Raw genomic sequence first — 16,206 nt, 5'->3', positions numbered from 1 at the left:
AGTCCCCACATGGGCTTACTTCAATAGCATCATGATAAGAGTATCCCTGTATCGGAAACACATTGACTTTTGCAAGGAGTGCGGCAGGCTCGGCCATCGACCCGACGTGTGCCCTAGACCGGAGATCAAACTATGCCCCACCTGCGGATCGAATAACCCAAGCAGCGAACACGAATGCACGCCCAAGTGCCGGATCTGCTGCGAGGCGCACCCCACGGCCGACCGAATGTGCAAGGCAAAATACAAGTTGCCGCATATAGTGAAGCAGAGAAGGTGGCGGGCGAGAAGCAGATCAGAAAGGGAACGCACATTAGAAGAAGGAAAGACGACCCCTCAGCGGACCCCATCACCATCGGGGTACAGTATGGCGGAGGGAAAAGGCCACAGTCGCTCGAGATCCAGATCCATCTCACCGATAAGAAGACGGAGCCGAAGTCGTAACAGACGTAAGAGCAGAAGTCTAAGCCGGGTTCAGAGTGCAAGCCGCAACCGGAACCGACACAGCCCCCTGCCAGACGGCGGGCGGGCGACACACGGCGAGACACAGACAGGGCCGCGCAAAGTCACCTGGTCCGACATAGTCGCGGGAAGAAATGGATACTCTGTAGAAAGCACCCCCGTCACTGGCAGCACGAGGGGAGCCCCCGACGCCCTCCTGGCGGCGAGGATGGAGAAAATGGAGCGAGAGAATCAGGAACTTCCAGAAGAGCTGGGCAGAGCCAGGAAGCAGAACGAACAATCAGCAAGGAAAATCGACGAACTGCAGCAGACGCTGAACGAAATCTTGAAGAACATGAGAGGATTCCCTCATGAGAGGATCTCCTCCTCCGCCTCCCGCGAGGCCGCCGAGCGAGGCGACGCGACCGCGACAGGAGGCGAAGTAGGGGAGATGGACACTTGTTGCGGCGAAGAAACGCTGGCGACGGCGGGCTCCAAGCGCAAGGGCACAAACGATGCACCACCTACGGAAGACGCTGTGGACCACGCACAAGCACCGAAGAGACCCAGGTCAGGAGCCAGAAAGATAGACGCGATCGAAGAGATGGTGAACAAAATGACGGACAAGACGGAGCGAATGTTTGACATGCTCCTGACAAGGCTGAACGAATCCGACGCGGGACGGAACGCGCAGTACGCAGCGGTCAACAACCAACTCGCGGCCATGTATAACCGAATCGAAGATCTGGAACGCGGGACGTGCAGCTGCAGCAACATCACCACCACCTGCCCGGAAGGGCCGGGGTACCGTAACCACAAGCTGTAAATGTACCGGCCATCCTCACCAGCGGCAACAACGCTAACACCACCCGCAACGGGGAAGGAAGGACGCACGGACAGTTGTGCCCCCCCAACACCTCTGCATAACAATCATGGCTGTGTCCCGCAAGTCCGACAACAGACGCATAGTCTGGCAGTGGAACTGCAGGGGCTTCAAAAAAAAAAAAAGCAACGATGGTGCAATACATGAAAACGCTTTCGAATAACAAACTTCCTGTCGTGATTGCCTTGCAAGAACCTTTCTACCGGGCCCAGCTCCCGGGCTATGTGACGTGTGGTCCGCCCTACGAATGCATGGGGAGAGACGTCAGGGTGTGCACCCTGGTTAAGCGCGGGACGGCCTTCATCGAACACGAACTCGTGCTCCACGAAGAGTCGGACATAGACCACGTCCTGATCGAAGTCGTGCCGAGTAGTGGAAAAAGGAAGACCGGCCTCTTCGTGCTCAACGTATATAGCTCCCCCTCGCAAAGAAACCGCACTCACACTTTCGACGCCCTCTTTCGCGAAGCGATGTCCAAGGCCGCCTCCAATCCCTTGCTGATATGTGGAGACTTCAACGCGCCGCACACGCAATGGGGATACAAAGCCGACTCACAGAAGGGAGAGGATAGCCGGGCTGATGGACGAGCTCGGCCTGACTGTACTCAACGAACCGGCTTCGCACACCAGGATCGGACAGGGAGTGTGCCGCGACACATCCCCCGACCTTTCAGTCTGGTCGGGCGCGGACGTGGTCACTTGGTCGAACTCCTTCGAGGACCTGGGCAGTGACCACAGGATCCTGTGTGTGACCGTGGGAGAGAATGAAAGCGAGGAGGACGTCTGCCAAAAGGCCAGAATCGTGGACTGGGATAGATTCCGGAAAAATAGAGAAAGAGACAAGCAGGGGAGGGCCCTATTGAAGACATCGGCGAATGGTGCAGAGAACTCGCGGACTTAGAAAAAGCCACCGATGAGATCGAACGGACGGACTGGCGACAAGAACCCCCCAGAGAAGGAGAAGACAGATCCCGCGGAGCTGGGGACGACGACGCTCCCCAACCGTCCAGAGTGGAAAGCCGGCTGGCACATCTCGTTGCGATCAAGAAATCCATGCAACGGAGAGCGAGTAAGCAAAAACTCAACAGGAAGATAAGCACGAAGATCGCCGAAATCAACCGGGAGATCGAGACGCATTGCGGCCGCCTGTGCGAACAAGAATGGCAGGAGCTGTGTGACACGATGAACGGGAACATGAGCGCGGGACGCACCTGGAAGATTCTCAGGCACCTGCTCGACCCGGGAAGCACCAGAACGGCTACCCGGAAGCCTTCGCGGAGGAGATCGTGCATACGCACCTCGCTCGACCAGAAGGGAAGAGTCACCCCGAGTATCGCGGGGCTCCCAACGAGGAGCTGGACGCGGACTTTTCTGTGCAGGAAATTAGAGCGGTCCTCCAGCTATTGAAGACCAAATCGGCGCCTGGTCCTGACAGGATCACCAACAAAATCCTTAGGAACCTGAACGACGACGCCATCGAGAAGCTCTGCGAGTACATCAACTCGTGCTGGAAGGAGGGCCGAATTCTGCAAGTGTTGAAGTCCACGGACGTTATACTCATACCAAAGCCGGGCAAACCGCTAGAGTTCCGAAACATGAGGCCGATCTCCCTCACGTCCTGCGTCGGGAAAGTGATGGAGCATGCCTGCCTCAACAGGGTGACGACGCTCCTTGAGAAGCAGGACGCCTTCGGCACCCACATCATCGGTTTCCGAAAGGGACTTTCCACACAGGACGCCATGCTGCAGATCAAGGAACAGGCCGTGAACGCTCCGAGCACGCACGTGCGCGCCTTACTCGGGCTAGACCTCAAGAGCGCCTTCGACACGGTGAAGCACCTGACCATATTGGACAAGATCAGCCGACTCGATCTCGGGGCGAGGTTCCACCGATATTTCAGCAGCTTCCTGAATAGGTGCGAGGCGACGGTCAAGATCGACGGGGCCACGCCGCGAACGGTCCGAATGGGCGGTGCGGGAACGCCGCAGAGCTCCGTACTTCCCCCATGCTTTTCAACCTCGTCATGATCGGCCTGCCGGAGCGTCTCGATGCGATATAGGGCATCAATCACACGATCTACGCAGATGACGTGACGGTGTGGACCACGGAGAACACGAGCGTCGGCGAAATGGAAGACCGGCTGCAGCGGGCCGTCCGGGAGGTGGAGCGGCACCTTGAAGACACGGGACTCGTCTGCTCACCCGAGAAGTCAGAGATCCTACTCGACAGACCGCGCAAGAAAGGACCCCTCCCGCAGGGCGTTCTCGACGCCCGTCGTTTGGGCGTCCGTGTCACGACTAAGGAGGGGACCCGAATACCGACGGTGTCCAAGTTGCGAGTGCTCGGCCTGTGGCTGGAAGAGAACGGTGCCAACCGCGAGCTGGTTGCCCGACTGCAGAAGAAAGTGGCCGCCGCCACGCACCTCGTGCGGCGGGTCGCGAACAAGAGAAAAGGAATGAACACAACGTGACGAGACAGAACAGGCGTGCGCGCTGATCCACATATCGTACGTCGCCGCGTACGCCGACTGGAACAGAAGCGAAACCGACAAGCTGAACATGGCGATCCGCAGGGCGTTCAAGACCGCCCTGGGGGTACCCCAGTACACGCCAACCCACAGGCTCTTCGAGCTGGGCGTACACAACACGCTCGAGGAGGTCGCAGAGGCGCAGAGAATCGCGCAGCTGGAGAGGCTGTCGGGCACCAGAACGGGAAGACGAATCCTCTACCTGCTCGAGATTCGATATCACGAGGCACGGGGACTGAAGGAAACACTTTTACCGGAAGTCAGAGACGCCATACAGACGGAAAACATGCCGAAGAACATGCACCCGGTGCATGACGTGCAACGACGTAAACGCAGGGCGGTAGCAATCCTCGAGGAGCACGGAAGACGAGAAGGCGTCCTCTTCGTCGATGCAGCCAGGTACCCGCGGCCCGCCGGTAACGTTGACGGCGACGAGGGACGACCACCACCTGCCACTACAACAGAATGTGCGAGACGAACCGGGGATGCCAACACCACCATCACTACTACGACAAAAACGGCAGCAGCAAAAGCGGCAACATAAACGACACGGCCGGCCGACGGCGTCGGCGCCCGCCTTCTCCATGGCAGTCGTAGATACGAAGGGAAGGATACGAGTCACGGCATCAGCGAAGCTGCCGTCGGCCGAAACAGCGGAGATGGCCATAGCCCTCGCGGTACTCCACGGAAGTACGGAGGATAGCCTGATCATTAGCGACTCCAAATCAGCTATTCAGAACTACACCAAAGGTTGGGTGTCCGCGGATGTGGCACGCATGCTCAACGCCAGAGCCGGGGACTTCGTGTCCGGCACGATTACGAACAAGGCCCTCAAATGGTTCCCCGCGCACGTCGGGGAGCTTGGCACCACCAAAAACAACAGCCGCGACAACAACGACAACAACAATACCAACGGCCGAAGACACACGGGCATCCCGTCCAACCACAACGAGCGCGCCCATCTCGTCGTGAGGCAGCTTACCCGTCGCGACGCGATCCCCCAAAGGGCAGCCGCCGCCGTTGTTGTGCGGGACCCCAACGGAGGAGTTGCCAACACAACCCAAATCGCGGCGGACGGAGCTGGGGGCCACGGGGACGCCAACCGCGATATCGAGGAGTTTCCGGCCTCGTACCGAGAGGTTCTTGGTCACTACAAGAAAGAACGTAAGAAATATCCACAACCCCACGGGCGGCTGGACAGGTCCCAGGCAGTCGACCTGAGGCGGTTGCAGACAGGCACTTTCACCTACCCCTACCACCTGCACCGCCTGTGGCCCGCGCGGCACCCATCGCCCGGCTGCCCATGGTGCGAGCACGAACGGGCTGATATGGCCCATATGCTTTGGGAATGTCAACGCCATGAGCAAGAAGCACCAAGAGGAAGGCAGAAGACAACAGCAGGACCCTCTGAAGGCTGGCGCCTCGCTGAGAGATGGCAAGCCGCCCTCCTCAGCGAGGCACCCGAGGACCAGGAGTGGGCCGTCCAGCGGGCCAGGGCTATTGCCTAGGATCTCGGAAGATTTTTCTCCCGCGACGGACCCCTGGCAGCCTAGCCCCGGGCACCAAGAGCCATAACCGTTGGACATATAAAGTTTATTCCTATCCTATCCTACATGAGTACTGGTATATGAACAAATGCAAGGCTACTAGTTTGAATCAAGAGGACATGTTAGCGTCACTTTATAAATTCTTATCTACAAGACTTGCATTGAGAAAAACCATCCAAAACTGCAACATTTAATCTCCTTACACTGCATGTGGATGTTGACTAAACACCACAGGAAGCACTTAAATTTTGTTATTGTACTTGTACAAATTTTTTTTTTCGGCCAAAAAGCCTGAGCCACCTCTGCCTCTGCAAGACATCACTTTTCACTCGAGGAAAAATGAAGGTCGGAAAGGCGGCGGTTCGACCCACTGCCAGGGCTCTCACCGAGTGATCCATCTCTGCTTGCTGCCGATCTCGAAAAAATGGCAGCAAATTGCCTGATTCTCTGTTATATCAGCAAAGAAAACTCAGGAGAATAACTTGTAAGAGTAAGTGCTACACTTCACTAGTTTCTTCATGTTTGTGAATTGTTAAAATAGGAGTTAGTTGTGTTGCATCAGACTGTGACGTCAGACAGGAACAGTGTGCTAGCCGCTTTTACTGCGCTTTTGCGTTAAGTACAGTTTGCATCAATGTAACCCTAATGTTAGCAGTGCTTTATATATGGTGCTATTTTTTTCTCTCAGTAGCCAATATGCAAGGGCAGCAATGTGTAATGTAAGACTTCGTTATTTATTCAACTAAACCTCTTTAAAGCCAAGTTTATCCATTTTGGAAATTATTTATCTAAGGTTCCAACTTCTACTCTTAAAAATTTTGGCTGAATCCATCTCGTGATGACTGAGATAATACGAGAGCATTCATGCACATACACACTGTGAAACTGACACACGTCTATTCAACTTCAATTCTATCGCTTGTCTTGCCCATGATGGCAGTAAGGGTACTGTGTATGCGAAAGTGTGACACATATTTCAGCGCTTTGAAATGCTGTGTGCCTCTGCAAAAGACAAGATCTTTGCACCTCCTGTCTTTAATGTTGTAGGCATCAAGTCGGTGATGGAGAACTCCTTAGTGCCTGCTTCATAAATTTTTCTAGTCATATGTGATTTACATCATGATAATGCGAGACTGTCCGATTACCTGCGAGTTGTGCCTCAAGGCATGTGACTATGGCATGCTAGGGGAGTCTTATTAAATTATCTGTACATAGTTTCCATAGTCACGTGTATTACGTGCCCCTTGAGTTTTTCCTACCGCGCTTCATAGCGGAATGGAATAGCTTCGCTACACAGCCGCTGAACTTAATATTAAAAAATTTTAAACCTTGTGTGGCCATATTTCATGTGCTTTGATTACTATGCACCTCTGTATGAGTGGCTCGAGATATTCTACCTCTTGTGCAACATGCACATTATTGCGCTTTCATATTCACATTTACTTTTGATTTACAGCACACGTTAGCACAGGTCATGTCAGTGCTTTTTAATGTTTTTTTTTCTCATAGTTTGCTGAAGTTTGTACTTTGCTTACTTGCTTACTTTCAAAACTGTTCCTAGCTCACCCTGAAAGAAGGCCTTTAGAGTATAAGTAAAATTGAATTAGTTGCTTAGAAGTACAATACTGAGTTTGCTGGTATAACAACCGCAATAAGGTACGCCAGGTATGGACCACAATCTGAACCTACTTTTTGTACTTCTCACAGCTGGAGCAATAGGATGCGGTCAAAGATGCATTTATAAAATCCTCAAATCTCTACTATGCTACTTTGTATGTTTAAAGCTGCAGTACTATTCAAGGTAGTCGCTGAGCTAAGATTTGCATGTTATCTGCACTGTCTAATGCAAAACACTATATTCCAGGATAAACACAGTCCCAATAAAGCGACACCAGAAGCTGCAGACACTCCACTGGTCCCAGACATTGAAGATCTCCACAGTGAGACCAGTCAAAGACTCCTACAAGAGAGATTTGATGGTAAAAAAGTCCATTCCCTTGTTTATTACATTTTCTCTCAACTTGTCATGGCATGTGTCACTGATGTACATGTGTCATTTTGAGGCTGTCTCATTCATATAAATACCCCCACCTATGTCTCTGGGCATCACCTTTTATAAGTATACCACTGAGCAGCAGATAATGGAGCAGTCACTTTTAAACAGACAAGCTCTCGTCAATTTGCTTGCACATGTCAGATAACTTTGCAGTGCTGTCGCATAACTCAATGTGTGTGAGTACCCACAGCCTCTCCAAACATTTCTGCTTAACCTATCAGGCGTTTGTGAAGCACTGTCTGAACATATAATGGTTGTTGCTTTAGCACGAGTCCACCTGGATTCTTGCACGGCATTTGCCACATCTGTATGTTAACTATTTTAGCAGAGCATAGAGTTCAAAGGATGCACATCATGTGTCTGGCTCTTCCTTTTGTTTTTAGGCATGTTTAAATACTTGCAATGCTGAACCAACTCTACCATTTAGCTATGCTGACCAACATTATTAACAGAAGAATAAAATAAGGACATAATGAGCACATGCAAGTTACAAGCTGTGGAAAAGTTCTCATGTTACTGCGAAAGTAAGCTGTACTGTTTTGTAGGAGACCAGTATCTATCCACATTTTAATCGTTGCAATATGCAGTTGTGTCATTTGACACAACCTAAGTACTTTAGCCTCTTTGTGTAGGCCTGTAGGGGTTTCTTCTAGTAGAAGTAAATCAGAGCTAACATAATGGTCTTAAGTTTCTGACAAGTGATTCATCATAAAAGAAAGTAAGGTGTGCAAAAACTGACAACAGAACCAGACAACATGGCATTTGTGTAGTCCGGTTCTCTTGTATTCGTGTTTGCGTGCCTTACTTTATTTTACTGTGAATCCCTACCAACTAGCTCAACTTTCTCTCATTCTAAGCTTCATTTCTAGTACACTTAGCTCCTATTTGCAGCGTTTGTGTTGTGTGGTTCTCTTGTGTCCGTGTTTGCACCCCTTCCTTCTCAATGAATGCCCACCAACTAGCTCAACATTGCCATGAAAGTGCTCTGTTGACATCATGTTACTTGTCATTGCCTTAATACAATGCAATGCTTGCTGTATGACTTGTAAAACAAATTCACTTTCAACCCCTAAATTAACAAGTGTTTTTTTGCAGCTATACAGGCCCTCTCGGTGGACGGCAGAGCTGTTGTGCTTGAGTCGACGATTGGACAGGCCACAAATCCAACCTGGCACATGGAGCGAATTGGTCGGCTCACTGCCTCAATGTTTAAAAGAATTGTGCGGTGCCGGAAACCTGATAGCGTTGTTAAAGAGATACCATACCCACGCAACTATAAAACTGAAGCCATGCACTCTGGAAATGTGCATGAGCCAGATGGCGTTCAGGCGTATGAACAGATAATAGCCTGCATGGATAAGAACATAACAGTTGGATATACAGGCCTGCACGTGCATGCAGAGCATGCGTTTATTGCTGCATCCCCAGATAGGCTGGTATTCGAGGGCAGTGATATGGGGCTGCTAGAAGTTAAATGCCCATTTTCCTTCAAAGGAAAACAATCGAAGAAGCTGTAGTCTTTCCAAAGTTTTGCTGTAGGGCAACTGATAATGAAATTGCCTTGAAAACCGACCATGAATACTATTATCAGCTGCAGGGCCAAATGGCAGTGACAGGAATACGCTGGTGCGACTTTGTTGTGTGGACAAATGCAGCATCCGTTGCATCTTGCACACACGTCGAAAGAATTTTCTTTGATGAGGCCATGTGATCTGGGGAAATATTACCAGCACTTACTGAATTTTTTTAGGAATGCTGGGCTAGCCGAGCAGTTGACCCAGCGAATTAGAAGAGGGCTTCCCCTGTATAGTTCTTCCAGGTACACTGGCACTATTAAAAGGAAGCTGAAAACTGCCGGAAAGCAGGAGCCCCTACCACAGAAATACGTGCACCACAAAGAGAATGATGTAAAGAGAATGATGTCATTGTCAAGGAGGTGGGACATAGCAATGTCCACACCTAGATGTTGAGAGTAATAATTAACCACTCATGCCAGCTTCATTATAGCATGGTGGTACAAAGCTCTTGTATGAAAGTATTCCTTGAGAGATTGTTTAGGTAAACATGAAGCCATTTCAGGGACCCTTTGTCGTTATCTATGTTTTGCTGCGTGCATAGTGCTTATATGAAAGTTTTTAATTTCCTTTGAGCAGCAGCACGTTGGTATGGTCTGCATTTTATCGGCACAGTGATGTGTTAAGGAGGCAGTCCAAACACTGTTGCCAAAGATGATGCCGAGTGGGCTTTAGCTTTGTTTACAAGCACGATGCTACCTGTACATACAAAAACTATGCCATATTTAGAAATAAATTATTTGACACTGACGTTTGTTGTTCAGAGGTACAAATTGTGTGGGGTGAAAAGTACTCTGTCTTTCTAGTGTTCGAGGAGTACTGACATTATTCCCAAAAGTTTTTTTGCCTGAGAGTTGTGTTGTATTGATGTTGCACCTCAAATTCAGTGTCGTGAAGTATTAACTATACGGTTGCTTCGTGGTGCAATGTTGCAGGTAATTTGCGAGCAGCAAACAATAATAAACTATGTGTCATGGCTAATGATGTTTGCACACAAAAGTGCTGCACATGCAGAGAGCTCCAGCTAGTGACTTCATCTGCTAGCCAAGCACATGCTACGTCTAATTCGCTGTCCTCACAGTCTGCGTACCCAGCTAAGCAGAGGATTGTTGCGTTTGGAGATGCTGCAAATAATTTTTCATTTAAGAGCTGTTGCTCATGCTTTCTTGCAGTGTCTTCGCCTTGAGGGACATGTGTGCACAATGCACTGTTTTACAGTCACTTTTTTTATACCTAGGCAGTGTTGAGAGTACACATGATACGCGCAGCATTGAGAAATAACGGATATGGCATTGTGACACAAACAGCCAGCAGCAATGGCAAAACGAAAAGAAATTGCGTGACATAAGCAAATTGTGTAGCATTGGTGATAACTATGGCCATTATGTATACGGACATAATAATAAAATTTGAATATATGCTGTGTACATGGAAGAGAACCGGAAAAGTGGTATCATTTATTCAGAAAGACGCAAGATAGAAATTGCCCCAGAAGGTAGTATAGTAGACAACGTCGGAAGCACATGCTATATAGCACAAGACTAGACTGTCGTTACATAGCCTGGTTTCTTTTTCTCATGAACATTGTAAAGGCGCTCATTTCGAGTAGATGAAATGTTTCAGCCGGCTACTTGTTCTCATTATGGACTGACATGATTGGCTGCTGAAAATTGCACAAAAAGGCACAAGTCCTAAAAATGCGGTCAGCAATGTCGAGCATGTTGATTGGCAGTGGTTTGTCTAAAAAATGAAATTCTTTGATCGCTCTGATGACTCGCTCAACATGGATCCTAGCACCAGCTATTTTTTGGGTAGCAATCACATCATTAGCTGACAACTGATTCCCTATTTTAAATGGTGGCATGTGGATTTGAATAGATGGTGGCAAAACACCCTCCAACCTAAAGCCTTTGTTGACCATAACACCATCCCCCGCTTCTAAAAAACCCACTAGGCCTGATTTTTGACTTCGCTATCACTAACACGCCCCCCCCCCCCCCCCACACACACACAATTCTGGTACAAATGAAACATAGCCATCTGGTGTTACTCCAAGTGCTTTGAAAGTGTTGTAGCACTTGCAGGAAGAGAAAGTGTGCCTCTGTGCCTGTAGGTGTGAAGGTCTTTGGATTTTCACTTCTGTGCAATCAAGGACCGCTCTAGTGTTCGAGAAGTCACTGAATGCCATTGGTGTGGCTTTTCGACCTCTGTTAATGTGGGAAACCTTGTCAATGCTGAAAGCTCTTTATCAAGAAAAATTACCCATGTACAAAAGATGCGCCTAAGGCATGACTGAGGAATTCCTAACATTCGAGCCACTTCTTTTGCGCAAACACCAGTCCTGAGCCTGAGCACCACGAAAAGTTCTTCGCGCTTACAGAGCTGCCTTTGCTTTGCTTGCATTTTTCCTCCATCCGAATAAACTATGCGTTCTGCATTTCTTTCAATGTGCTGAAAAAGTGCTTCAAACTGTTCCTTACTTTGCAGTCCTGTATATCTACAAGGATCTACAAGGATTGCACAGCAACTTTGGTTCTCCACAAGAAAAGTAGAAAGATACCTATCAAGAAAGGGGTCAGGCAAGGAGACATAATCTCTCCAATGCTATTCACTTCATGTTTAGAAGCATTCAAGCTCTTAGACTGGGAAGGCTTAGGAGTGAAGATCAATGGCAAATCCCTGAGCAACCTCCGATTTGCAGATGACGTCCTATTCAGCAATAACGGGGACGAATTACAGCAAATGATTAAGGACCTTAACTGAAAAAGTGTAAGAGTGGGGTTGAAGATTAATATGCAGAAGACAAAAATAATGTTCAATAGCCTTGCAAGGGAATAAGAATTCAGGATCGCCAGTCAGGCTCTAGAGTCTCTAAAGGAGTACGTTTATCTAGGTCAATTACTCACAGGGGACCCTGATCATGAGAAAGAAATTTACAGGAGAATAAAATTGGGCTGGAGTGCATATGGCAGGCATGGCCAAATCATGAATGGGAGCTTACCACTGTCATTGAAAAGAAAAGTGTACAATCATTGCATTCTATTGGTGCTAACATATGGGGCAGAAACTTGGAGGTTAACAAAGAAGCTCGAGAACAAGTTAAGGACCGCACAAAGAGCGATGGAATGGAAAATGTTAGGCCTAACGTTAAGAGACCGGAAGAGAGCGGTGTGGAACAGAGAACAAACGGGGATAGCCGATATTCTAGTTGACATTGAGCGGGAGAAATGGAGCTGGGCAGGCCATGTAATGCGTAGGATGGATAACCGGTGGACAATTAGAGTCACAGAATGGATACCAAGAGAAGGGAAGCACAGTCGAGGTCGGCAGAAAACTAGGTGGGATGATGAAGTTAGGAAATTTGCAGGTGCTAGTTGGAATCATCTAGCACAATACAGGGGTAAGTGGAGATTACAAAGAGAGGCCTTCATCCTGCAGTGGACATGAATAGGCTGATGATGATGATGATGAAGGCAATGGCAAGTAACATGACGTCAACACAGCATCACTTTCATGGCAATGTTGAGCTAGTTGGTGGGGATTCATTGTAGAAGGAAGGGGTGCAAACACGGACACAAGAGAACCACACAACAAAAACACTGCAAATAGGAGAAATGAAGCTTAGAATGAGAGAAAGTTGAGCTAGTTGCTAAGGATTCACAGTAAAAGAAAGTAAGGCATGCGAACACAGATACAAGAGAACTGAACTATAGAAATGCCATGTTGTCTGGTTCTGTTGTCAGTGTTTGCACATTATTTTCTTTTATGATGAATCACTTGTCAGAAACTTAAGACCATTATGTTAGCTTTGATTTATTTCTACTAGAAGAAACCCCTACAGGCCTACACAAAGAGGCTAAAGTACTTAGGTTGTGTCAAATGACACAACTGCATATTGCAACGATTAAAATGTGGATAGATACCGGTCTCCTACAAAACAGTACAGCTTACTTTCGCAGTAACATGAGAACTTTTCCACAGCTTGTAACATGCATGTGCTCATTATGTCCTTATTTTATTCTTCTGTTAATAATGATGGTCAGCATAGCTAAATGGTAGAGTTGGTTCAGCATTGCAAGTATTTAAACATGCCTAAAAACAAAAGGAAGAGCCAGACACATGATGTGCATGCTTTCAACTCTATGCTCTGCTAAAATAGTCAACATACAGATGCGGCAAATGCTGTGCAAGAATCCAGGTGGACTCGTGCTAAAGCAACATCCATTATATGTTTAGACAGTGCTTCACAAACGCCTAATAGATTAAGCAGAAATGTTTGGAGACGCTGTGGGCACTCACACGTTGAGTTATGCGACAGCACTGCAAAGTTATCTGACATGTGCAAGCAAATTGACGAGAGCTTGTCTGTTTAAAAGTGACTGCTCCATTATCTGCTGCTCAGTGGTAGACTTATAAACGGTGATGCCCAGAGACATAGGTGGGGGTATTTATATGAGTGAGACAGCCTCAGAATGACACATGCACTTGAGTGACACATGCCATGACAAGTTGAGAGAAAAAGTAATAAACAAGGAAGTGGACATTTTTACCATCAAATCTCTCTTGTAGGAGTCTTTGACTGGTCTCACTGTGGAGGTCTTCAATGTCTGGGACCAGTGGAGTGTCTGCAACTTCTGGTGTCACTTTATTGGGACTGTGTTCATCCTGGAATACAGTGTTTTGCATTAGACAGTGCAGATAACATGGAAATGTTAGCTTAGCGACTACCTTGAATAGTACTGCAGCTTTAAACATACAAAGTAGCATAGTAGAGATTTGAGGATGTTATAAATGAATCTTTGACCGCATCCTATTGCTCCAGCTGTGAGAAGCGCAAAACTTAGGTCCAGATTGTAGTCCATACCTGGCGTGCCTTATTGCGGTTGTTATACCAGCAAACGCAGTATTTTACTTCTAAGTAATTAATTCAATTTTATTTATTTGTACTCTAAAGGCCTTCTTTCAGGGTGAGCAAGGAACAGTTCTGAAAGTAAGCAAACTACAAACGTCAACAAACTATCAGAAAAAAAAAACATTTAGAAGCACTGACATGGACCTTGGCTAACATGTGTGCTGTAAATCAAGAGTAAATGTAAATATGAAAGCGCAATAATGTGCATGTTGCACAAGGGGTAGAAAATCTCAAGCCACTTGTACAGAGGTGCATAGTAATCAATGCACATGAAATATGGCCACACAAGATTAAAAATTTTTAATACTAAGTTCAGCGGCTCTGTAGAGAAGCTATTCTATTCTGCTATAAAGCACGGTAGGAAAAACCAAGGGGCACGTTATACACACCACTAAGGAAACTATGTACAGATAATTTAATAACACTCCCCTAGCATATAGGATGCGTTACACGTTTTGGAGATTTGTTCGCAGTTGTTCGCTGTTAAAACTCATCGTGAACGCAAAGAACACGCGCCTCAAGGCTATGCGTACATCAGCTGGTCTGTCTCGAGCGCCGTTGCTCATTGCCTTTCTCCTTTACCACGAGTACGCAAGCGCACCGCCCCACGTGTCCTGAGCTCCAAGGTAGATTTTTAGACCAAATTGCTCCCGCTGTGGTATCCACCGTGGTAGCTGAATGGCTATGACGTTGCTCTTTAAAATAAAATAAACATAAAATACAATAAAAATATAAATTGAAAGATATATAAAGAAGCCCGCAAAAGCACGCGAGAAGTGCCGCGCGACAAGTTGCGCGGCACTTTTTCACGTTTTGCAGGCTTTCTTAATTGCTCGGAAAAAAACTTTTATGTAGCGCGTATTGAGCAACAAAAAGATGAAACGATAATTTTTCTTGGTGGACTAGAATATTCCCATCGACGATTTCGCTCCGATTATAATATTTGAAAAGTTAATTAATTATTAATAACGAATTGTGTAATTGGCAAAATAAAATAGTAATAATTAAGGCTTGTGTTGGGGCTAGTTGAAATACCATACTTGTACTTTATAAAGCAGCGTATCAAAGTCAAGCATACACAAGGACGAAAACAGCGCAGACGAAGCGCACCTTTAGTTGGGGGGGGGGGGGGGGCTGCACTTCATCTGAGCTGTTTTCGTCCCTGTGTATGTTTACCTTAGCAGCGCTGCTTTATAAGCACAAGCACAAAAAATAGTCTGGCTTGCTCCACGCGACGGCAAGCAACATTACCTTGGTTCTGTCCAGCTACGTGGCACTCGCGATCGCATATTCTTAACTTTTTGGCACAGGTTACGTGGGATTGGTTCATTAGCAGGTTAGGAATTGGAACAGAAGATATGCATCGCTTGCACTTAAACGATTTCTTTCAAATTCCACGTCATTCTAACGGAACTTTGAAGAACGCCACGCGAAAATACTAGATAGGCAATTCAGACAGCAAGGAAAAAAATTGTTCCGTCACATTGGTTAATGTAATCTGCAATGCCCGACGTGGTTGCCTTGTCACACTATGTAGACTCGATAGACAAACCGCGAACATTCTGACGATAAACGGCAACCCACCAATGGATCATTACAGCACTCGCTTTTTCACAGAACATGAGCGTGGTGTTTAGTGGGGCGAGGGTGTCTGACAACTCGACGGGTTTCTTGGGGGATGTAAATAAACCCCTGCTTACCGCTCTAACGCTGTGTCTTTTCCAGGGCACCGTGGTGGGAACTGGCTGTCGATATCCAGCTGATTTCAGGGCGAAGACGAGATCACCGTTGGTGCCGCATGTCTCGAGAAAGGCTCTCGAAGCTGACTAACGACAATGCAACCTCCGCGTTTTGAAACACGGCGACACGTTATTGGCGCGTACACGGGTGTCGAAGAGAGGCGATGCTGCAGAGAATATTGATACGATCCCCGGCAGTTTCGCCGTGGTTTCGCATTCTGGCCCGCCTGCCGCCGCGACGATAGTTTCGTATGGTTTCGTATCCTCCTCGCCTAAACAAATGCGGCGCTGTAGCGGCGCTGCCCATGGAGGTTATACAAAACTAGAGTGTACTAGACAATGGTCACGGCCGCTGGATAAAAAAAAAAAAAAAATTATCCAGTGGCCGTGCAATGGTCGAGTGGGCCGAACGGCGCTCTGCCGCTGAGGCGCCGCGTGCGGAAAAATAGTGCGAGGGCGCTGCGAGCGAACTGGATTGGGGCGGAGACACGCTCCGCGGCATATTCAACGTAATTTCGCTTATGTTTACAC

The 16,206-nt window shown here is 47.9% G+C and overlaps 1 protein-coding gene across 1 annotated transcript in view; it reads right to left on the bottom strand.

Annotated features, from left to right (window-relative positions):
• Positions 1–15,898, bottom strand: part of LOC119450720 (uncharacterized) — a 42,849-nt gene extending 26,951 nt beyond the window's left edge. The window contains exon 1 of the mRNA XM_037714241.2: positions 15,637–15,898. The gene's annotated coding sequence lies outside the window, so the exon portion shown is untranslated. The remainder of the gene's footprint in view (positions 1–15,636) is intronic.
• Between the last annotated feature and the right edge of the window lie 308 nt (positions 15,899–16,206).

This window comes from Dermacentor silvarum, chromosome 4, assembly GCF_013339745.2.
Source record: "Dermacentor silvarum isolate Dsil-2018 chromosome 4, BIME_Dsil_1.4, whole genome shotgun sequence".
Classification (NCBI taxonomy): domain Eukaryota; kingdom Metazoa; phylum Arthropoda; class Arachnida; order Ixodida; family Ixodidae; genus Dermacentor; species Dermacentor silvarum.
The sequence above is the reverse complement of the archived record's forward strand: the minus strand, read 5'-3'. Positions and strand labels throughout refer to the sequence as shown.